The following is a 23,615-nucleotide window of genomic DNA, read 5'->3' as shown; positions in this document are numbered from 1 at the left end:
GCTCCGGCCGCGGTGAGTCACCTTGCGGCCCTGGGGCCGTGGCCCTCCTGCCCGGAGCCACAGTGGAAGCGCATGCCCGGAAATGAGCCAAGGGCCGCGGGGCAGGCCTGGCGCGGCGGGCGCCGGAGCGGAGGGGAGCTGCTCTCCGTGCTCGTGCTGATAGTCATGGAACAGTCAGGGCTCAGTTCCGCTGGACCCGAGGCTGCAGCTTCTCACCACACGTGGACAGTCGCTGGCTGCACGCCGGGCTCCCCTGTGCGGGCCCCGGGGCTGCCTCATCACCAGCCCCAGCCCAGGGGCTGCTCCTCCTGGAAAGGGACACCCCTTTTCTGAGCGATGCCAGCAATTATTGACTTAAATTTAGGGGTTTGGCACTGAAGGGTCCGGGGTTAGGAACCATCCAATTCCCTTAGGAAGCAGAGCAGGCTGTGGGAATCACTGTTTCAGTCCCACAGCCGTAGGGAAACCGAGGCTGAGGGGCAAAGGGTCTTGCTCAAAAGTGAGAAACAAGGCAGGGAAGCGGGATCCCTGCTTCTCTGTCCCTGTAACCCCATTTCTTCCAGCTACGATCACAAGAAGATGCTACTTCCACTTAGGATGCAAAGCAGCCCCTCTTTACGCAAACGCCGTTCTCACTCAGAATCCCAACTCCGTGGGAGAGCCATGGGAGCCAAGCCTCTGTGGGCGCAGCTGTGTGGACGGGCTCTTGTGGGAGGCGCCGTGTGTTGTGCGGGCCGCGCATCCTCAGGACAGATGGGACGAGTCCCTCGTCCGCCCATGCAGGGACCGGGGTGGGACACGGCCAGCGCCTGCCCTGTGGGTAGCCCGAGGGGTGGCATGGATGCCCCCACCTGCTGTGAGACCCCCAGCTGCACTCCTGGGGAAAACGAGAAGTCCAGGAACTCCTCGTCTGCCTCCAAGAGGAGGCCACTGAGGAGGCCACTGAGGAGTCAGTCCACTGAGGAGTTCACTGAGGAGGCCATGAGGAGTCAGTCCACTGAGGAGTCGGTCCATTGAGGAGTCAGTCCATTGAGGAGTCCACTGGGGAATCAGTCCACTGAGGAGGCCACTGAGGAGGCCCCTGAGGAGCCCACGAGGGGTCCACTGAGGAGTCAGTCCACTGGGGAGTCCACTGAGGAGTCAGTCCACTGAGGAGTCCACTGGGGAATCAGTCCACTGAGGAGGCCACTGAGGAGTCCACTGGGGAATCAGTCCACTGAGGAGGCCACTGAGGAGTCAGTCCACTGAGGAGTCCACTGAGGAGTCAGTCCACTGAAGAGTTCACTGAGGCATCCACTGAGAAGTCCACAAGGAGTCTCCTGGGGAATCAATCCACTGAGGAGGCCACGAGGAGTCAGTCCACTGAGGAGTCCACTGGGGAATCAGTCCACTGAGGAGGCCACTGAGGAGCCCACGAGGAGTCCACTGAGGAGTCAGTCCACTGGGGAGTCCACTGAGGAGTTGGTCCACTGAGGAGTCCACTGGGGAATCAGTCCACTGAGGAGGCCACTGAGGAGTCCACTGAGGAATCAGTCCACTGGGGAGTCCACTGAGCGCCAGCGGGGTGTGGCCCAGCCCCTGCCCCCAAGGCCATGCTGCGCCCTGGCCACCCCAACCCCCTGACAGCCGGGCCTGGCTGCGGGCGCTCCAGCACACCCGCTCTCCCCTGACGGTCCTACGTGTGTGTCCATGCAGCTGAGGGACACAGCCACACCTCTTGCCCTGCCTGGCTTGCTTTTGGAAGGGAAGTGACAATGACAACTCACTTTTTTCCTTTTCCTAGGCATTGTTTTACATGCTCTAAATGGGCTGGCTCCCATAGTCCTCACCACAACTCTGGGAGGAAATACTCTGCTCATTTTCTCACGAGGTCCCACCACAGGGAGAACTGGGTGGCCCAGCCCGCTCGCCGCTGGGGAGCCGCAGCTCTGGGACTTGGGGCCAGAAACCCGGGTTCTTTGTCTCCAGAGGCCTCCCGAGGACTTGGGCTCTCTCTCCTGCCATGTGAGGACAATCCACAGAAAGGCAAAGAAGGCCAAGAATGCGAGGCCGACGCCAGGTTGGCTCTGCCGCCAGCAGATCTGCCCGAGCCCGGCTCTGCCCTGCCCCAAGCAGGCTCCCGGCCCGGCTGCGCCTCGCTTCCCCGTGCACGAGCCAGTCCACCTGGAGAGCACAGGGCAGGGCTGGCCACAGGCACTGCCTGGAAGGCGGTGTACTGGCCATCGAGCAGGGCCAGGAAGTAGCAGTGAAGACGAAGACAGCCAGAAAGACAGACAGTCACAATGCCCTTTTACTTGTCAAATTTGTCCTAGAGATCTGTGAACTGTAACCAGGAAATTCCCTTCCAACAGTAATTTTGGAAAATTTCTGCTTTTCTGCTGCTGGCTGCTGTCACTTCGGCTTCATTCTTTTCTCCCCAACGCTTAGTAAATAATTCATAGTCGTCATGCCACGGCTTCTCCACACTGCAACGTGGACCCTGGGAAGCACATATGCCCCATGTTCCTTCATGCCCTTCTGTGTCCTCGGTGCTCCTCCATGCCCCGCTGTGCTCCCCAGTGCTCCTCGGTGCTCCTCCATGCCCCGCTGTACTCCCAAGTGCTCCTCTGTGCTTCTCTGTGCCCTGCTGTGCTCCCTGTGCTCCTCCATGTCCTGTCGTGCTCCTCTGTGACCCATTGTGCTCCCCAGTGCTCCCTGTGCTCCTCCATGCCCCGGCGTGCTCCCTGTGCTCCTCTATGATCCCTGGGCTCCTCTATGATCCCTGGGCTCCTCCGCGTCCTGCCAAGCTCCTCTGTGCTCCTCCTTGCCCTACTGTGCTCCCTGTGCTCCTTCATGCTCCCCAGTGCTCCCTGTGCTCCTCCATGCTCCTCTGTGTTCCTTCATTCCCCATCAGGCTCCTCTGTGCTCCTTTGTGCTCCTCCTTGCCCCGCTGTGCTCTCAGTGCTCCCTGTGCTCCTCCATGCTCCTCTGTGCTCTCCATGCTCCTCCTTGCCCCGCTGTGCTCCCTGTGCTCCTCCATGCTCCTCTGTGCTCTCCATGCTCCTCCTTGCCCCGCTGTGCTCCCTGTGCTCCTCCATGCTCCTCTGTGCTCTCCGTGCTCCTCCTTGCCCCACTGTGCTCCCAGTGCTCCTCCATGCTCCTCAGTGCTCCCTGTGCTCCTCCATGCTCCTCTGTGCTCTCCGTGCTCCTCCTTGACCCGCTGTGCTCCCTGTGCTCCTCCATGCTCCTCTGTGCTCTCCGTGCTCCTCCTTGACCCGCTGTGCTCCCTGTGCTCCTCCATGCTACTCTGTGCTCCTTCATTCCCCATCAGGCTCCTCCACGCTCCTCTGTGCTCCTCCTTGCCCTGCTGTGCTCCCTGTGCTCTCTGTGCTCCCCAATGCTCCCTGTGCTCCTCCATGCTCCTCTGTGCTCTCCGTGCTCCTCCATGCTCCCCAGTGCTCCCTGTGCTCCTCCGTGCTCCTCTGTGCTCCTCCATGCCCCCGTGCCCCTCTGTGCACTGCTGTCAAGAGGGGTCTCTGGCGGTCGTGGTCAGGGCCCCCACGACGCATCGCATGGCTGCGGGGCAGGCACAGCTTGGTGCTGTCCGCCGGAGCATCGCGGAGCCTGCTGTTCCTCTTGGCGTGGCAGCAGTGGCAGGCGCTGGCCCAGGGCCTCCTTCCTTGTGGGGCAGCATTTGGTCCTGGCCGTAGAAAGGGCCTGGCCGGCTGGAGCCCGTGCAGGGTGGTTCTGGACGGAGCAGAGCCGACAGAAGGGGGCTGGCGCCCACGTGGACGCAGCGGCAGAGAGTGGAGGGACGCTTGGGGGCGAGGAGAGCCCCAGAGCATGCGGGGACACATGGGGTGGCAGGAGTCCCGTTTGCTGGTGTCACCAGCCGGACGCAGGGTCGTGCAGATGTCGGAACAGGAGCTGACAGCAAGCAGCACAGGGCACCTGCCAGTGAAGGCTCAGCAAGGGCCGCGAGGGGGCTGGGCTGGGCCCGGCCAGAGCTCAGCCGAGCAGGAAGGCAGGGAGCTCGGCTCGTGACGTCCCAACCTGCTCGCCGTCTAAAGCCACAGGTCTTTGGCGAACAAGCAGCCCCAGTGGCCTTGTCAGAAAAACCGTGTGGGTATTTCCTATCCAAAAGTAAATAGGAACACACAGGACGGCCTTCGGTGTCCACCTGCGCCTGTTGCCCTTTTTCTGTAGATAGAATTAAACTTGGAAACCAGCACCCGTGCTCATCAGCAGTAGGTGTGAACGGGGAGACGGGGGGGAGCACCTGTGCCCGACCATCCGCCCCACCTTCCCGTCCTCCCCGTGGCTGCCTTCACTGTGTGTCTTCCAGGCATGACACGGAGCGGCGTTTGCGAAGACCTGACCTCGCCCTGTTCAGCCTCCATTTCAAAACCCCATAGGGCTGACCCGCGAGAGGATGGCCGCAGGTCGAGGGCAGCGGGGATTCCACTCCCTGGCTTGGCCTCGGGCCTCGGGCACCGTGGCGCCGCGAGGTCGCCCTCGGGCCAGGCTGGGGGAGCTTCTTCCCACTCGCCGCCCCTGGCCTGCCCAGAGGAGAGACTGGCCGCGCCCCTGAGCACAGTGACCAGCAGCCAGGCCACGGACGCAGCGGCTACGCCGGGAGTCCCTGTCAGCAGCCCGGCCGGCGTCGCGCGCTGGCCTGCGCCGGCACGACTGTTCCGCGGAGGGCACCTTTGTCACGCCCGGGAGGTTCTGTCTGTGTGAGCAGAAGGATGTGCACTGAGCGGGACGGGATCGCGGGCAAGATGAAGCGCCGACCCCCCCGGGACGGGACACCCCCACGGCACGAGGGCGCGGCCTCGGCAGGGAGCGCCAGCCCGCGGGCCCTCGGTGCCGGCCAGCTCCTCCCAAGGCGGTGGTGATGAGTCCTGACGCCAGCTCAGACATGGGGGGCGGCGCATCACTCGCTCGGGGACCCGCGGTGCTTCTCGGGCAGATGGGCACTGGTGGCGCCACGGCTGAATGCGCCCTGCAGCCTTCTCCTGCGGTGCAGGTGGTGGAGCCTCAGGGCCGGCAGCCACGGCCAGGCCTGGCCATCGTGGCCACTGCCCGCAGCTCTTAGGCTGAGTGGAAGCAGCCAAGGGACGGAGTGCGACGTTGACTCGGCCCCCGCCCTGCCACCCAGCTCGCTGTGGCTGTGACTTGGGCTGTCCCTGGGCTCCTTCACCAGCTGCTTCCTCCGCGTCCCTTTCCTGCATGGCCGTTCCACCAGCACCGTCTGTGCGAGCTCCTCACACCACACACGCCTGCAGGTTTCCGTGGAGGCTGCTCTGGCTCCGGGCCCCTGACCTCGACCCTCTTGAGCTTCTGTCCACACAGCACACAGCGCGGCTGCTCCGGAGAGGGGAACACGAGCCAGGCACCGAGCGCGGCGTCCAGCCCTGTGCAGGATTTTCACCCAGCTCCCCAGCAGCACCTTTCACTTTGGACTTACAATTATCGTAATTAGGATATTAACAGCAGTAATAATTATTTTTAAAAATCTGTTGCCATTTGCTGGACCCTGCGCGCCTGTCCATGCCAGCAGCTCGGCACAAGGAGTTCCTGGCCCCCAGGACGGGCATGGGGCCAGCTCGCCGTGGGCCGGGCCGGGGGGTGCTCGAGCTGCTGCTCAGGTGAGGCTGAGTCAGGCTGAGTGCTGGGCCTGGAGGGACGTCCAGGGCTGCAGACAGGGAGCTGTGGAGTAAAACATCTTCCCGCTCTCTTTTTTTTTTTTTTTTAATTTTTTAATTCATTTTTTAAAAATATTACATCAAAAAAATATGAGGTCCCATTCAACCCCACCCCTCCCCACCACTCCCCTCACAGCAACACTCTCTCCCATCATCATGACACATCCATTGCATTTGGTAAGTATATCTCTGGGCATTGCTGCACCTCATGGTCAATGGTCCACATCATAGCCCATACTCTCCCACGTTCCATCCAGTGGGCCCTGGGAGGATCTACAATGTCCAGTAATTGTCCCTGAAGCACCACCCAGGACAACTCCAAGTCCCGAAAATGCCTCCACATCTCATCTCTTCCTCCCATTCCCCGTACCCAGCAGCCACCATGGCCACTTTTCCCACACCAATGCCACATTTTCTCTGTGGACCTTGGATTGGTTGTGTCCATTGCACATCTATGTCAAGAGGAGGCTTAGATTCCACATGGATACTGGATGCAATCCTCCTGCTTTCAGCTGTAGGCACTCTAGGCTCCATGGTGTGGTGGTTGACATTCTTCAACTCCATGTTAGCTGAGTGGGGTAAGTCTGATAAATCAGAGTGTAGGAGTTGAAGTCTGTTGAGGCTCAGGGCCTGGCTATCATATTGTCAGTCCAGAGATTCAAATCCCCTAGATATATCTTAAACCCCAGTACCAACTACAATTCCAGTAAAGTAGCATGAAAGGCTTGTGAAAAGAGATCCCATCTGAGTCCAGCTCCATCATGCAGAAACACCAGCTCCAAAGAAGGGCCGACTGACATGGCAGTGAATGCCATTTGCCATGACCATAGAACCTGTGGGTCTCTTTAGCCCTCAAAAGGACCAATATCTGGGGTTATATCTACTTTATCTGTCTCTGAGACTCTGCTCAGGTGTGCATAAGGGCAATCCTTCTGACAACCTCCAGACTCTTTTTTATAGACTCATAGCCATATGAACTCATTTGTCCTTTCCATTTCCCCCTTACTTTAGGTCAAACAGCATTTTTAACTCCTGTTATTATATGTAGACAGGGATATTCTGCTGGTCCATGTTGAACCTTTAATTCAAGGTCATTTTCTAGTTGCATCATCAGCTGGTACTTGGTAGTGATCCCTCGGTGCCAGGGAGGCTCTCCCCTGGTGTCATGTCCCATGCTGGGGGGAAGGCATTGCATTTACATGCTGAGTTTGGCTTTGAGACTGGCCACATTTGAGTAACACGGAGGCTGTCAGGAGGGAACTCTTAGTCACAGTGCTGCTCTAGGCCTTGTTCTTATTTCAGGCGTATAGGTTCACAAGCATAGTCATTAGTATCAGGGGCTCAGTGTTGGACCCTCATTCCTTCTTGGTCCTTACCGTTGCGCCTGGGGGACTGCCGCTGCTCCCCTAGGGACCACAACAGAGCACCCCCGGCCAGGAACCCAGTAGTCCCCCAGCTGTTGTTTTTAATTGTTGCCACTATGAGTATATCCAAACATTACCATGCACCCTGGACATATGCCCTGTATAACTCCCTGTCATCCATATATTACCTGTCAATAACATCCCATACCAGTATTCCTCCACCGCCATTGTTGAACCACTCTGTGATCCAAAACTTCCTGAAAAGTGAGGCCCAATATAATGTCAGGACCCCTTACTAGTAAAATGGAATATAGCGATGGGTTTAAAGGTTAGATATAGAATACGTATTGATTTGGAAAAATTCTACATCCTATCTTTTTCTTTTCTTTTTTCCTAATTATTGAGCTTCTCTTCACAAGAGCCTTAGATCACAGTAATTCATATATACAATATACAGTACTCCCACACATCCACCATAAAACCTTTTCCCTTCCACAGCGATATTCTTACAACTTATTCATATCGTATTTACTGAAACTGATGTACAGACTCTGAGACAATAGCTTTCAAACAAGGTGACATCTGTGTTTACATTGTGGCCCTTACTTTAGGATATACAGTTTTCTAACTTTTTAGTTATCCTATGTTTTACATTATGGTTTATGTTATTAGTCTGTTGTCCCCTGTATGTTTTTGGTGTAATATTACATGTTTTATATCCATCCTTGTGTACTCTCGCGAAACTCCTCTCTTGCCCTCACATTTACCTTGGTTCCATCCATTCAACATCCATTTTCCCCTCCCCTTGGGGCCCACAGCGACAGCCAATCTCCATTTCTTGAGGAGCCACGTCCAGAGATACTTGCAACAGTGTTCAGGGCCTGACTTGCTCAACTGCCCTAATGCCCTGGGAGCCACCCTTTCTCTTGAGAGATACAGTTCCCTCTATTTGATGGCATTAGTCCTCCCCAGGATGTGGGTCCACCCCCACTCTCACTACTTGGGTCTCTACCCAATGGTACAACCCACCCTGGCAAAATGAGCATTCAGCCATTCCCCAGGAGTCCGTCCCGCATCAGACCATCCCCTCCGAGCATCCTAAACAGGTATCCCTCCTAATTATATTTTGGTATGGTTTTCTCAGCATTTTACTCTCAAACAACACTTGACACTCTCCTATGTTCGTATGTTGCCCCTCCCTCCCCCCAATTTTTTGGGCAATATTACCCATCCGCCCATCCCCAGCCCCCCTCAAACCTGCAAAGCCCCACCCAAAGGCAACCCCTTGCCCCCATTCTATCTCTTCTTTGTGCTCATACTTACTGCCAGCTCATCATAGATTCCACCCCTGCAGACGTCGGCTCACATCCTTCCCCCACCCCCCGATTTCCTGTAAGCCTATCCTCCAGTCTCTAGCTCTCTGAGGCAGCTTGCTTATTTCATATCATTGAGGTCATGTAGTATTTGTCCTTCAATGCCTGGGTTGCTTCACTCAACATAAAGTTCTCAAGATTCATCCATGTTATCACGTGTGTTTGTAGTGTATTTGTTCCCGCTCTCTTAAGCTTCCTGATAAGAGGGGAGCAGCCAGAGAGGGCACACCGAGGTGTTTCTTTAACAAAAAAAGAGGCACGCTACCTTTTGCAACTGGTTGTCTAAGCAAATAGGAGTTTCCTCAATGTTATTAATAGGAGCAAAAAACATAAATGTATTGGAAGCTGAGTTTGTCGGCCATAACCCCTGGTTTTCTATTTTTAAAACTTTTTATTCTTCTCATTGATTGACTTTGTAACCATTATTAATTTGAACTTACAAATAAACCTTCACTAAGGCAAGGCTGCTTTGTTGGTTTCCTACCTGAGGGCTCCACTGAGGATCTGCAGGAAGACGTTTGCAACACAGCGCCCTGAGCCCTGCGCTCCGCAGCCGCCCTCGGCCACCCGCGCATGCCGCCCCACGCAGACTCTGCTCCATCCAGCTTGGGGTCCCCGACACACACCCGCGGGCCTTCGACACGCACCCGCCGGTCCCAACAAGCGCCCAGCGGCCCTCGACACGCACCTATGGGCCCCGACATGCGCCCAGTGGCCCTCGACACGCACCCACCGGCCCCGACACACACCCGTGGGTCCCGCCCCGACACGCACCCGTGGGCCCCGACACACACCCGTGGGTCCCGCCCCGACACGCACCCGTGGGCCCCCACACGCTCCTGCGGGCCTCCAGGGCCGGCTCCAGTCCGCTTAGGGTCTCGCTCGCCTGCCTGACTCCTCTCCTGGGCCAGGGAGGGCTGCCCTCTGCCGGTATTTATTTAATGCGTGGTACCCGCTGCTCAGAACCGTGTTGGATAGTCGTGTGCTGGGTGAATGAGTGAGCACACGAGCAATTTAAATAAGCCAGGGCTTTGTCGGCACGGACGTGGGCGTTTACGTTTCTAAATGCCCGTGTCTGGTGTTCAGTGAGCGCCTGCTGGCCCCAGCGCTGCCTCGGGTCCTCCCACAGGCTCCCCGGGTCAGCGTCAATCGCCGACGTCGTCGTTTCTGTGATGAGGAAAGGCAGGCGCAGAGGTGGGGGGCTGGCCAGGGTCCCCGGCCCGAGGAGGCCGCCGGGTGGGCTTGGCGCCGCCCCACGGGGCTCCACGCCTGGCTTGGCGCCAGAGCCTCTCCACGTGGCCGACGGCGAGTGGAAAGTGTTTCCTGCCTCGGGGAGGGTCAGGGGAGCGGGACACGGCGCGGCTGGCGGCCCTGGCGTGAGCGGAGCCCCCAGTCCTGGCCTGCCACCTCCCCTGGACCCGGCTCATCATGGTGGGAATGAAGGCTGGTGTGAAACGCGGCACCTTCGTCCCCCGCTCCCCTCCCCTCCTCCCCCTCCCCCTCCCCCCCCCACTGGTGCCCCCATGCTGTGGGGTGAGAGCCGAGCCTACTGGAGCTACGCTGGGAGCCGGGCAGAGCCGGGTGTGCTCCCCGAGGACGCTCGGTGCAGGTCGTCGGCAGTGGCCGCGCCTCCTGGTTCTGTCCCTTTCCGGAGGCGAGGCTGGGCCTGGGAACGCCAGGCTGGCGCAGCCTGAGCAGGTGCATGTGTGGAGAGGACGGGCCTCCGGGCCATCTCAGGTCCCAGGTCCTCCTCCGTTGCTGACGTAAATTCTCTCATACTCTTCTGTGATAGCAAATGGTGTTTGTGCATGTTTTTACGCACTCATTTAGAATGAAGTGGAGCTTGCAAAGTAAAAGAAGCTCGTTTCATCAGAGCATTTTCACTGGGAGGTTTTTCTCATGCAAAACTATGCACAATTAAAAATGGGGAGAGATTTTCTCAGTCTGACACAGCTTTTTAAAAGACAAAGACAAAACCTTGGAAAAGCAAATTACAACGCCAGCAATTCCCCACCTCTGTCCTGCCATCCAAGGAAGGCGTTTTCGGGGCCCCAGCTCTGGGTCTGCTGGCCTGGAGCCTCCGTAATCACTGGTCTCTGGGTCAGCCCTTTGCCAGGAAGCGACGGTGCCCGACGCCCACGAGGAGGATTTGCTGCAGAGGCAAAGGGGAAGGAGCCGGTCGGAATGCAGAGCGATGCTGGTCATGAGGGAGGAGGCCGAGAGCCGGGGAGGCTCGAGGGAGCACCGCTGGGCGCGGAGAGGCTCGAGGAGAAGCTCTGAGGTGACGCACTGGCAGACGACGCGGAGGAAGTGGAAGCGCGTTCCGCTTTCCCTCCCCACCTCCTCCACCTCAGACTTGGCCAGAACGTCCCAGAGAGACAGCTCGTCCGCTGCCGCGATGCTTCCAGCAGCGGCCAGGCGGACAGGCTTGTTTCTTCCGTAAAGTTCTGGAGAGAATCATGGACTCCAGCTCAGAGGTGACGGGGAGTGGTCTCGCCCTTCGTCGGTCTGCAGGACACTGTCCCAAGGGGCGCGGTCTCCACGGGGTGGGCTGAGGCCGCCCTCCCTGGGGTGGAGGCCCACGTGGGACCGGACAGGCTCATGGCCCCTGGGTTCAGGCCTCGTCTTTGAAAACACACACGCCGACACGGGAGTCCAACTCAGGCGGACACGGGAGCCCAACACGGACACGGGAGCCCGACACACGCGGACATGGGAGCCCGGCACGTACACGGACACGGGAGCCCGGCACACGCGGACACAGGAGCCCAACATGCAGACAGACACGGAAGCCTGTTACACATGGGCACGGGAACCTGACAGGCAAGCAGACATGGGAGCCCGACATGCATGGACACAGGAGTCTGACACACATGGACATGGGAGCCTGACAAAATGGACACTGGAGCCCAACACGCATGTGGACACGGGAGCCGACAGGCAAGCAGGCACCGGAGCCCGACACAAGCGGACACAGGAGCCTGACACACGTGGACACAGGAGTCTGAGATGCACGCAGGTATGGGAGCCCGACACAATGGACACCAGAACCCGACACATGTGGACATGGGAGCCCAATATGCATGAACACAGGAGCCCGACACATGCAGACATGGGAGTCCAACATACATGTGGACAGGGGAGCCCGACACACATGGACACGGGAGCCTGACACACAGACAAGGGATCCAGATGTCCAGACAGCCTGACACGCACGTGGACACAAGAACCCAACACACATGTGGACACAGGAGCCCGACGCCCATGTGGTCAGCTGCCACGTCCGTCTCCTCTGGGACAGGCGCCCGTGTCTTCCCGTGGGGTGGTGTGGGAGCCTTGCATCCTGCTCCCGGCTCGGCCGCTGTCAGCGAAGGCCCTGGCTCGTCACTGGTGGGTCACTCACAGTGAACAGCTGCCACAGATGCTGGCGCCGGTGCCTGGCAGCCTGCGTTCAAATCCTGGCCCCAGGACACACAAGTGGCACCGTGCTGACCGCGCCGACGAGCCGCCCCGACCCAGACTTTGCACGTGCCCATGTGAACGAAGGCTGACCCCTCACCCAGAGCTGGAACTGAGGCCGCAGGGCTTCAGGCGCCGGTCGGGACGCTGCGGCCGGGAAGAGCCCTCGCCCCGTTCCCCCCAAGCAGCCTGCCCCTCCCCGGCCTTATGCTGCGTGGCGCGTGGCACTCAGCGCGAGCGCTTACTGGTGGTTTACCAAGGACCCGAATTACAGCCCCTTCTAGGTGCAGGTGAGACATGCCACCCCCGCACGCCACCCCCGCCGCGCCGCGCAGACGGGCCGTGTGCCTTCTGTGCTGATGGCGTCCGACAGGCCAGGCTGAAGATTCCAGGGTGAGAAGGCCCTGCGTCTGCAAGGCAGACTTCCCATTCCTGTATTTTAGCTGACTCTGCCATAATGTCCTTGCTGTGCGGAGGCCTTAATCCGAGAGGGACATCGTAGTCGCCTTCTCGTTGGAGTAAGCATCCTCGGGTGCTGCAGGCACTGGGGCTGTGGAAGGTTCTGGAGCCTGCGCCTCTGGCCAAAGTGGCGGCTTGGCTTTGAGGCTCTTGGACGCCATGCTGACTGCAGCCCTGCTGTCCTACGCGGCGCTCGCGTGTTTCCTTCCAGAGCTTGGCAGCCAGGCGCGGCGTCTGCCTTCGGTGCCAGGACCCGCTGGCTCTCCACCAGAACACGGGAGAGCTGGTTTTCTGAGCACCCAGTCTTAGCGTATACTCAATTAAGTGTTCAGTAAATACAAATAATCTATATTTATTGAACATATGCTATTCGCAAAACACGCTGGTGCTCTCCTGAATTTGTAGTTCCATTTATAGTTAATTCTGGTATAATCTTTATATTTTCAGGGATCACAGAACAAGTGCAGCATGGGCCTCTTTCTTTGTGCCCCTACAGCATGCTGTTTCTTGATTCAGGGATACTTCTTGGCCACTTGTCCTGACCTGCCAGCTGTGCTACCCAGAATAAGTCATTCACCTCGCAGGGCCTCAACTTTCCCATCTGTAAAATTGGCTCTTCCGAGGACTTAAGGGGGAAATACTCGTGAAGCACTTAGAAAACGTCTGTCACCTCGCTTGACCCCATTTATGTCGTTTCCCATCTCCATCGTGGAGGGTGGGCCAGTGCGGATGAGCCAGGGTGGCTTCTGTCCGCAGAGCCTGTGCTCTCTTCCTGGCCCCGAGCCAGAGGCACTGACCTTGGAGAATTAAAAGGCAATGGCTCCAGGCACCATTACGGCCAGCTGGGCGCCTTATCCCAGTTGGGTGGGTGCTGCAGCCGTGCAGCTCGCGGCATCCGCATTTGAAGGCCAGCGCGCAGGCAAGTTCTCATAAACAGTTTCAAAGCACGAATACTCGGCTCCAGAGGTAAACACGGCCGGATCGACTTTAAAGTCAGAGAGCCTGTGCCCTTTGCTCCGAGCCGAGCTGACGGGACCTGGCGCTGCCTGGAAGCAGCGCTGACCACAGCACGGAGGCCATCTGCATAGAGCCGGCTCCACCCAGGCCACCCGCCCCCGCGAGCCAGGCGGGCCAAAGGCCGTCCAGCTGCCAAAGGCCCTGCGGCCAGACCAGCTGACGGGGCTCCACTCCCAGGATTAGTACAAAAAACAGCTGAAAAGAGAGAAGATCTCTTACATAATCCAGAGACAGAAGCCCCTGGCGACGCCACGGCAGTGCCGGACAGAACATGTGAAGCCGGCGTGGTTTGGTAAGATGGGCTCAGAGCTGGATAAACCTCGTTCCAGCGTCGGTCCAGCACCGCAGGCGAGAAAGGGCTGCCCGGGGCACCGCCACCTTGGCCACAGGTGCACGGAGTCCCCGGCGGTCTCGCCATCCTCAGCATAACACTCACCACTAACCCTGCACTCGGGGAGAGAACATAACACTCACCACTAACCCTGCACTCGGGGAGAGAACATAACACTCACCACTAACCCTGCACTCGGGGAGAGAACATAACACTCACCACTAACCCTGCACTCGGGGAGAGAACATACCAAGGCGTATTTTTAACGTTCAGAGTGCCGATGTCCATATGGCCTCAGGAGCCAAGCAGGAGAGCGCTCGCGTTCAACCAACAGAGCGGAGCGCCGCCGTGTCCTCGGCTTTCCTGAGAGGCTAAAATTATCCCCAGCTCCTCGGAGCGTTATTTGTTGTTCCATATGTTTTATATCCTAGCAATCTAGCAATTCTCCAATCTGTTTACATACTGGCGTTATACTTAGATTGATATTTCACTCTCAGCATCGTTGCCTTGTGAGAGATTTATAAAGGACTGCTTTGTGGTGACAGAAGGGCTACTGCCTTAATGGAAAATAGCAATCATTTTGTTACCAGTCACGGCCTCTTTCTTATTTACACATTCCTCAGTGCGTATTTACACACACGCCGCGCTGGCTCTGTCCGCAGTCCCTGCCTCGGCCTACGCCAACACCGAATGTTGATTTGCTAAACAGCGACTAAAGCTCTGGGTGTAACTTCACGTGAACGAGTGTGAAGTAAGTGTGGCAATCGGCTCGCAGACACAGCTCGCTTGCTCACCCTCCCTCTCTCTACTTGCTTTCACGGCCCAAGCCACAGAGGCAGTTAAAATCCGACCAGCTCTGCCAGCAAGCTATGACGTGAACAGCCCTTTCACTGCTCCTGTAGCACCAGGGAACCTTAGAAGTGGGAAGGGGTTTTAAAGACCCTGCACTCCGGCTTCCAGCCCATCTGGGGTGGCTGTGCAAGCTCTGCCCAAGCACGTGGGGACGGGGACCTCCTCTGCACAGCCATGTCGGGAAGAGCCTTTTTTCTCCAGCCAGAACATGTCCTCGTACCGCTCCAACCAGCGCCTCTTCCGTTCCCCGAGCGAGCAGGGCGGCTGCCGCCGTAGAATCCGGGGTCCCGGCCCGCGTCCTCCCAAGCCAGGGAGCCCTTCAGGCCACTTTCTGGCTCTGCCCCACGCTTCGCCAAGGGTTTTGCCCTCGGCCTCTGCCCTCGGTGCTCGGCCCCTGCAGTCCATGCCCAGGCCTGCCTGTGACTGTGACGAGCAGGGGACAAAGGCCCCCAGCACCCAAGAGCAGGCCTGCTGAGCTCCCCCGTGTGCACCCAAGACCCCCAACAGCTTCCCACTGCATGCTCGGATGCACGCGCGGCCGTGGTGAGCTCCAGGACATGCCACAGAGCTGCCCCTGCTCTCCTGAACCTCTACCCTCATCCTCTTCCCTCGGTCGATTCCAGCGAGTCTCCCGGGCACCTGCCTGCGCTGGCCTTATGTCCACCTCAACCACAATCACACACTTGCTTTTGGGACATTTACGTAAACATTTACCTGCCCACGGAGAGAGAGCCCCATGGGTTCATCCTCTTTGGAGCCCTGGGGGTGGGCACAGCTTCTGCGAGGAAGCAGGAGCCTCCTCAGCACTTGGGAAATGGAAGGAAGGAGGGGAAGCAGGGAGGAGGAGGAGAGGGGAGAGAGGGAGGAGGGAGAAGGTAGGGCGAGAGGGAGGAAGGAGGGAGGGGAGGGGAGGGCGGATCAGGAGGGCCCTTGAGCTACAAGGCTGCACACGGTACGGCCAGGTAGCCTTTTGGTCAGTTTGCTCACTGAGGAATAAGCAGAAAAAGACAGTTTGCAGAGAAAAGTGAGCACATGGAACAGAGACCAGGGGAGAGAGATAAGAGACTGAGAAGGGGAAGAAAGTGAGAGAGCGAGAATGAGAGAGAGAGTGAGGGAGACAGAGAGAGGGAGGGGGGGAGGGAGAGGGAAGGAGAGGGCAGGAGAAAGGCAGAGGCAGGTGGTGGAGGGGCAGGGGGTGGGCTGGCCCGGCGTGGCTCGGGGACGGCGGCACGCTGCCCCTGTTGGGATTTTCATCCTCTCGCCCACCCCAGCCCCCAACACTCTCACATGCAAATAAACCACACTCAGAAATTTGTTTGCTTAAAACCAGAGAGCCCTGGTTTGCGAAATTTTGTATTTCAAGAACTAAGCATTATGTTTATTCCTATTACATCTTAATTTTTATTGGTCCATCATTCCAGTTTTTCCAAATTTCAGATTGTGACTTTGCCAAGTCTCTCACTGGAGCCTGGTGTGGGCTGGTCGTTGTAGACCGGTGGTGGGTCCACATACTTACTTCTGCCTTTGGAGACGTTTCAGGTCATCTATTTATTACCACACAGGGTCTTGAACAGCAAGACATTTCTCATTTCCGGTCTTCCAGAACCTTTTCCATTTTTCATGATTCTCCGGATGCTTTCAGTGCTCATTGCACCGTGTTTGCATTATCTTTTCACTCACCACATTGGTTTGATCCTTTCTGGTCTGAAAATCACTCCTTTGTTGGAGAAAACAGAGCTTGAAAGAAACAGGGGATTCATTCTGTCATACGTGAGGCAACGTGCCTGGTCAGGCCAGGTGTGGAGACGCCCCCACCGTGCTCTGGACAAAGGCATCTCGTCCAGATCCCAGGCTTCTCCTCCAAATGTGGGGAGCTAGGGCCGTCCCCACCAAGTTCTGGGCTTCCATTTTTAAAAATCCTATCAAAGCATAATTCTTCTCTCGTTTCTCTTCAACTTCATTCAGTCTGGCTATACACACGTAACAGACAATCACGACAATAGCAGCTACAAGCAATATGATGAACCAGACTTATGAATCTCCCCATTTTTCAGATAAAGATCCACGTTTACGGAGATTTGTGGCTTGCTAAACAATCCCAGCTAACAAACATCAGACCTGCAACCAGAGCCTGTTGCATGGTGCGGTATTCCAGCTCCAGCTGAGACCCATTGCGCTGTGCAGTATTGCGGCTATGGCAGCCACTCTCAGCCATTGTGCTCATAGAACATTAGCTCTTGTCTCTATTGTCATTATTGAGGACAATATTAATATTGCTAAGATCTGAAAGGTGGCACTGAGGAAACTTAAACCTCAGCACCTACTGCCCCCAGCATCAAGGCTTCTAACCTGAAAGCCAGCAGGAAGGAAAGCCAGTCATTCATTGATGTCATGCCCCAAACTATTCATGAGCTGCGCTCCACATTGTTTTCTTGTTCCTTTATATAAATATTTTATTTTCCCCTCTTTTAAGTTAAAATTTTAATAACTTAATTTCAACTTCAAAAAATGAAGTAACAGAACCAGCAATATGGTAGTAGAGCAAGGAGCTCCTAGAGTCAGCTCCTGCTACAAGGCAGTTAGTAATCACCCAGAGCTCTTTAAAGCACCTGTCTAGGGGCTCCAGGAGACCAGAAGAGCATCCTGCAGCATCCTTGAAAGAACGGAAGGAGGAGATGCCCACGTGCAGAGAAGATTGGTGAGTAGAGCGATCTAAGACATGGAGGGCAGTCTCATCCTCCTCTAGCAAAACAAGCCACCTTGGGAGCTATTCTGCAGCTGGAATTGGAAGCTCCACTCCCCAAAACAGGGGAGGAAGTGAAGCTTGGGCACCAACTTCAGCTACTGATTAGTAAATTCAGTGGGCTAAAGTATAATCCTAAGAACAGCTTAAGTGTGAACCTGTCCAAGTCAGAAAGAGGCCAGGAGCTGCCATTTTAACTCTGCTCTTGGCACAAGGGGAAGCAAGGTGGACTGAAAATCCAGTGCTGGTAAGTACTGGCTTCTTTCCATCCAGATCAGCTTGCAGCTCTAGCCTAGGTCCCAGTGCCACCTCCAACAGGGAGGAAGCTGGGGAACCTGCCCAGCCTCTCCTGCAAGTACATTTGGCTGGACAGAGTCAGAAGACTACCTGGGCAACTGCGGTCATCTTTCACCTGCACAGCATAGATTGCTGCCCACACCTGCAGCTCCATCCCCACCCTAGGTAGGGGAGAAAGGGGTGTGAAGCTTTATCAGTCTCTCTGGGCAACTAGTCTAGGCCTGCACAACTTGAATTATTCCACACAGCTTTGGCTCTGTCCCTACTCCTGGCAAAGGAGAAAGTTGGGAAAGTTTCATCAATCCCTCGGGCAATGAGGGCATCTTGAGGCTCCACAGCTTACAGGACCAACTACATGCTTGGCTCCTACTGCACAACCAGCAAGGGAGAAAGGACAGGGAGCCCTAAACTAAAGAGAAAAACTGCACCCAGAATAAATACATCTAGTAAGCCAGATGCCAAGACACTGGCAAAAAAAATGAAATCCACACCAAGAAACAAAAAGATATGGTCCAGTTAAAGGAAAAAGGTAAGACTCCAAATGACATAAAGGAGTTGAGACAACTAATCAGAGATGTTCAAATGAATTGCCTTAATAAATTCAATGAAATGGCTAAAGAGGTTATGGATATTAAGAAGACATTGGATGAGCACAAAGAAAAATTTGAAAGCATGCATAGAAAAATAGCAGATCTTATGGGAAGGAAAGACTCAATAAATGAAATTAAAAATATACTGGAACCATGTAATAGCAGATTTGAGGAGGCAGAAGAAAGGATTGGTGAGCTTGAAGAAATGGCCTCTGAAAGCAAACATACAAAAGAACAGTTGAAGAAAAGAATGGAAAAAATTGAACAAGTTCTCATGGAACTAAATGACAGCAAGAGATGTGCAAACATACGTGTCATGGGTGTCCTGAAAGGAGAACAGAAGGGAAAGGAGCAGAAGGAATATTTGAAGAAATAAAGCTAGAAAATTACCAACCCTATTGAAGAACATAGATTTCCATATTCAAGAAACACAACATACTCCCATCTAAATAAATCCAAATGGACCAACTCTGAGACACATACGATCAGAATTTCAAATGCTAAAGACAAAGAGATAATTCCTAGAGCAGCAAGAGAAAAGCAATGCATAACATATAAGGGATACCCAATAAGAGTAAGTGTTGATTTCTTATCAGAAACCATGGAGGCAACAACGGTATGATATATTTAAGATACTACAAGAGAAAAATTTCCAACCAAGAATCTTATACCCAGCAAGATTTTCTTTCAAAGATGAGGGTGAGTTTAGAATATTCACAGTTAAACAGAAACTGAGAAAGTTTATAACCAAGAGACTGGCTTTGCAGGAAATACTAAAGGGTGTGCTACAGTCTGAAAATGAAAGACAGGAGAGAGAGGCTTGGAAGAGAGTCTAGAAATGAAGATTTTTACCAGTAAAAGTCTCAAAACAGTGGTGTAAATAAAATATGATAGATAAACCCAAACATCAAAATGGGTGAAATAAGAATTGCCATTACAGTAATAACATTCAATGTTAATGGATTAAACTCCCCAACCAAAAGACATAGACTGTTAGAATGTATGAGAAAATATGAGCCACATATATGCTATCTGCAAAAGACTCTCCTTAGACCCAAGGGTACCAATAAATTGGAACTGAAAGGCTGGAAAAAGATATTCCACACATGCAGTAACAAAAAATAAATAAAAATAAGGCTGGAGTAGCTATATTATATCAGATGATATAGCTTAAAAGACTCTAATAATGTGCAATCTGAGGAGGAAGTCAGGAAAAAAATTCCATTCACAATAGTGTAGCACTTTGATATGATTGATGAATTCCAAAAAGAAATATTGGATTATGTTTATAAACTGATCTTTTCCTCTGAGCATATTAGATTATATTGGATTCATAGGTTTCCTTGATTAAGTAATCATGTAAACCTCTTGTGCCAGTAGGGCATTAAGTCCCATCATTTGGTGGGTGGGGATTCACAGGCAAAAGGCATGCCAAAGAACAAAGTTGCGGGCTTTCGATGTTAGAGTTTTGATGTTGGAGTTTGATGCTGAAGCTGGAGTCCCAGGGAGAGAGAAACAGAGCTGTTCACTTGATAGTCTATAGCTGACCTTGTGGAGAAAACAGAGGAGCTGAGCCCAGAGGAACTCAGGAAGCCTGAACCCTGGCAGACATCGGCAGCCATCTTGCTCCAACACTTGAAAATAGACTTTGGTGAGGGAAGTAACTTATGCTTTATGGCCTGGAATCTGTAAGCTTCTACCCCAAATAAAAACCCTTTACAGAAATCAACCAATTTCTGGTATTTTGCATCAGCACCCCTTTGGCTGACTAATACAAATAGTGACAAAATGAATCAAATATTTAGGAATAAACTTAACCAATGATGTAAAGAAATTGTATTCAGAAAACTACAACTCATTGTTAAAAGAAATTTAAAAGGACCTAAATAATTAGAAGAACATTCCATGCTCACAGATTGGAAGATGTCATTAAGATGTCAATTCTACCCAAACTGATATACAGATTCAAAGCAATCCTGATAAAAATTATACCAGCATTTTAAAAAATAAATGGAAAACATGATTATCAAATTTATTTGGAAGGATAAGGGGCCCTGAATAGCCAGAAACATCTTAAAAAAGAAAAGTTGGAGGACTCTCACTTCCAGACTGTAAATCATATTACCTAGTTACTGTGGTGAAAACAGAATGGTACTGGCATAGAGACAGACACATAGACCAATGGAACTGAACTGATTGTTCAGAAACAGACCCTTACAGGTATGGTCAAGTGATTTTTGACAAGCCTGTCAAACCCACTCAGCTTGGGCAGAACAATCCATTCAACAAATGGTGCTAAAAGAACTGGACATCCATAGCCAAAACAAGGAAATAAGACCCCTATCTCATACCTTATACAAAAATTAATTCAAAATGGATCAAAAACCGAAATCTAAAAGCAAGACCCATAAAGCTTCTGGAAGAAAATGTAGGAAAACATCTTCAAGACCTGGTAGTAGGTGGTGGATTCTTAAAGGAGATAAGAGTAGGATGGAGATGGACTACTGACATTTAATGTATGTGGAAGTTTTAATTAACTTTACTGTAAAAGTAGGAAAATGTATAGAGTTGATGGTAACACATTAAAGTGAGTAGCAGTTGATTTATAAATGGGAGTGTGGTTGAAAAGGGTAGTCCAGGGATGTGAATGCCAACTGAAAAAAGCTAGAGAATAATCTAGGGACTGATTCACACAGTAAACCCAGAGATGGATGAGAATTGTCATTGATGGTACAGATTCAAGAGTGTCCTTTGTGAGCTAGGGCAGATGTATGTCACTATTGCAGGGTGGTGAGAATGTGGAGAAGCATGGGGAAAATACAACTGGAGTGACTTATGAACTGTGGTTAACAGTAATGTAATATTCATGCATCTATGCCAAAGATGTACTGTGTTGACAATGGGAGATAATGGAAAAAGTGTGCCAAATGTTTCCTATGGATCTGGTAATAGTCTGACAATATTATCTCATAATATGTAACAAATGTGCCACCACAGTGTGGTATATTGATAGAGGGGTGTTGCATGGGAATTCTGCACATGTGCATGATTGTTTCGTAAGTTTACAACTTCTGTAATAAAAATGTATTCAACAAATAATAGGGTGGGGTTGGGGAAAAAAACATCAAATGTAAGATACTTTGGTTAATAGTAATATTTTGACAATGCTCTTTTATCATTAGTTAAAGATGCTTCACAACAAGACAAGGTATTGGTGGTGGGGTGAGAGCCCTGTGATGTTATGCATGTTTGTTTTGTAAGTTCACAACTATTACTATACATTATTGTTTATGTATGTTTATGTATAACTGATATAGTTGGATAAATTTTTTAAAAAAATAAAGTAACAGACAAAAGGCAGCTTAACAAACTATGGTAGCATTACTTTAAAAATTCCTGTCCAGGTTCATTTATCTTATTTAATCCTGAAAACAATTATTTCTCCAGTGCTCCAAAAGGTGAATAAATGAGCATAGGCGGGTTAGATGGCCATGGCCAAGGTCTCCTTCTTAATGAAGAAAATGAAAAAAGTTCCATATTCCCACGCGTAGCTGTTCGATATTATTGATGAATTCCAAAAAGAAATACTGGGTTATGTTTGTAAACTGGTCTTTTCCACTGGGCATATGAGCTTATATTGGATGTGTGAGTAGGGCGCCCCTTGGTGGGTAGGGACTCACAGATAAAAGGCAAAGGGCAGAGCTGAGGGTTTTTGGTGTTGGAGTTTTGATGTTGGAGTCTGATGCTGAAGCCTTAAGCTGGAGCCCCGGGAAGAGAGGAACCCTAAGCTTGGAAAGAAGCAAGCCCTGGGAAGAGAGGAGCCCAGGAAGCCTGAGCCCTGGCAGGCGTCGGCAGCCTTCTTGCTCCAACACGTGGAAATAGACTTTGGTGAGGGAAGTAACTTATGCTTTAGGGCCTCATATCTGTAAGCTCCTACCCCAGATAAATATCCTTTATAAAAACCAACCAATTTTTGGTATTTTGCATCAGCATGGCTTTGGCTGACTAATTCACTATGCCATAACCAAATCCCATATTCTCTTTTTCGACCTTTAGCATTAATAGGGTGCCTTCTTTGCCTTTGCTACAAAACACTGTAGAGCTCCTGCCGTCTGGCTGTAGGTCGAAGGTCATCAGCGCAGTCGGGTACCCGCAGGCCAAGGGCGTGGCCCCACAGGAACCCAGGAAGGTTTCCTGGAGGAAGAAAACTGTGGGGGAAGAGGTTAGAGGTTCTTGGTGGAGAGTCAGGGCTTGAGTGTGCCGTGGTGAACCCCCTCCCCAGCTCCTGTTCTGTTCTATTCTAAGAAACATGGGTTGCCCCGGTTTAGCTGAAAGGGGCACCCTAAATGACCCCAAGCACTTTACCAGTGAACAGTCTACCTCACCCTTGAAGAAAGGCACCTGTGACTTGAAAGGTGACCGCTGGGCCCACAGGTGGCCCACGGCCTGTGGAGTATCCCTACAGCCACCTGCCAGCCACCGCCCACTCAGCTGATGGTTTCCAGCCTGTACTTAGGCGTTCCCCCACCCATCAGGAAAACAGAGCTCGGTAACTCCTGCTCTACGAATGCTTTCATGAGAACAGCAGCAGCCACCTCCCGTCTCAACTAGCCCGTGTTTAGCTGACAGGTCTGGGCCTGACTGGTGACTGATGGGGAGAATCTCTCTCCTCTTCCCAGGGGTCCCCCAAGACTTTCAGGCTCTGAGTGTCATCTGGAACCAGACTCAAATACATTTAAAACCACATGAATAATAACAATGTATGTGCACACAAGGAAAACGTTTATACCTTGACGATTATCTGAGCTCGAAAAAATAGACCCAGTTTAATGTCCTTCAGCTGCTGGAGGGGTCCACGAACTGCAGCACACCCTGCAGTGGACGCCTCAGCAATAAGAAAGAACACACAGCTCGGACGAACCTCCGATGCAGCCTTCTGAGCCAGAGCCAGGGCCAAACACTGCAGGATTGCATTCACGTGACATTCTGGGAAAGGCAAAGTGCAGGCACAGAAAACTGATCCGTGGTTGCCAGGACTGAGGCTTGACTACAAAAGGGCATGAGAATTTGGGGAGGTGAAAGGACTCTTCAATGTGTTGGCTATGGTCGTGGTTACACAACAGTACACATTTGTCAAACTCATAGACCAGCTTGCTAAAGTGAGTGAATATTAGTGTATGTAAAGTATACTCCAATAAACGCAACTGTACAGTCAGCCAAAGGGGTGCTGATGCAAAACACCAGAACTGGTTGGTTTTTATAAAGGGTATTTATTTGGGGTAGGAGCTTACAGATACAGGCCATAAAGCATAAGTCACTTCCCTCACTGAAGTCTATTTGGAGCAAGATGGCTGCCAACATCTGCGAGGGCTCAGGCTTCCTGGGCGCCTATGCTCCTGGGGCTTGCTTCTCTCTAGGTTCAAGGTTCCTTCCTTCCTGGGGC

The sequence above is a fragment of the Dasypus novemcinctus genome, chromosome 15 (genome assembly GCF_030445035.2).
Source record: "Dasypus novemcinctus isolate mDasNov1 chromosome 15, mDasNov1.1.hap2, whole genome shotgun sequence".
NCBI classification, from domain to species: Eukaryota; Metazoa; Chordata; class Mammalia; order Cingulata; family Dasypodidae; genus Dasypus; species Dasypus novemcinctus.
The sequence above is the reverse complement of the archived record's forward strand: the minus strand, read 5'-3'. Positions refer to the sequence as shown.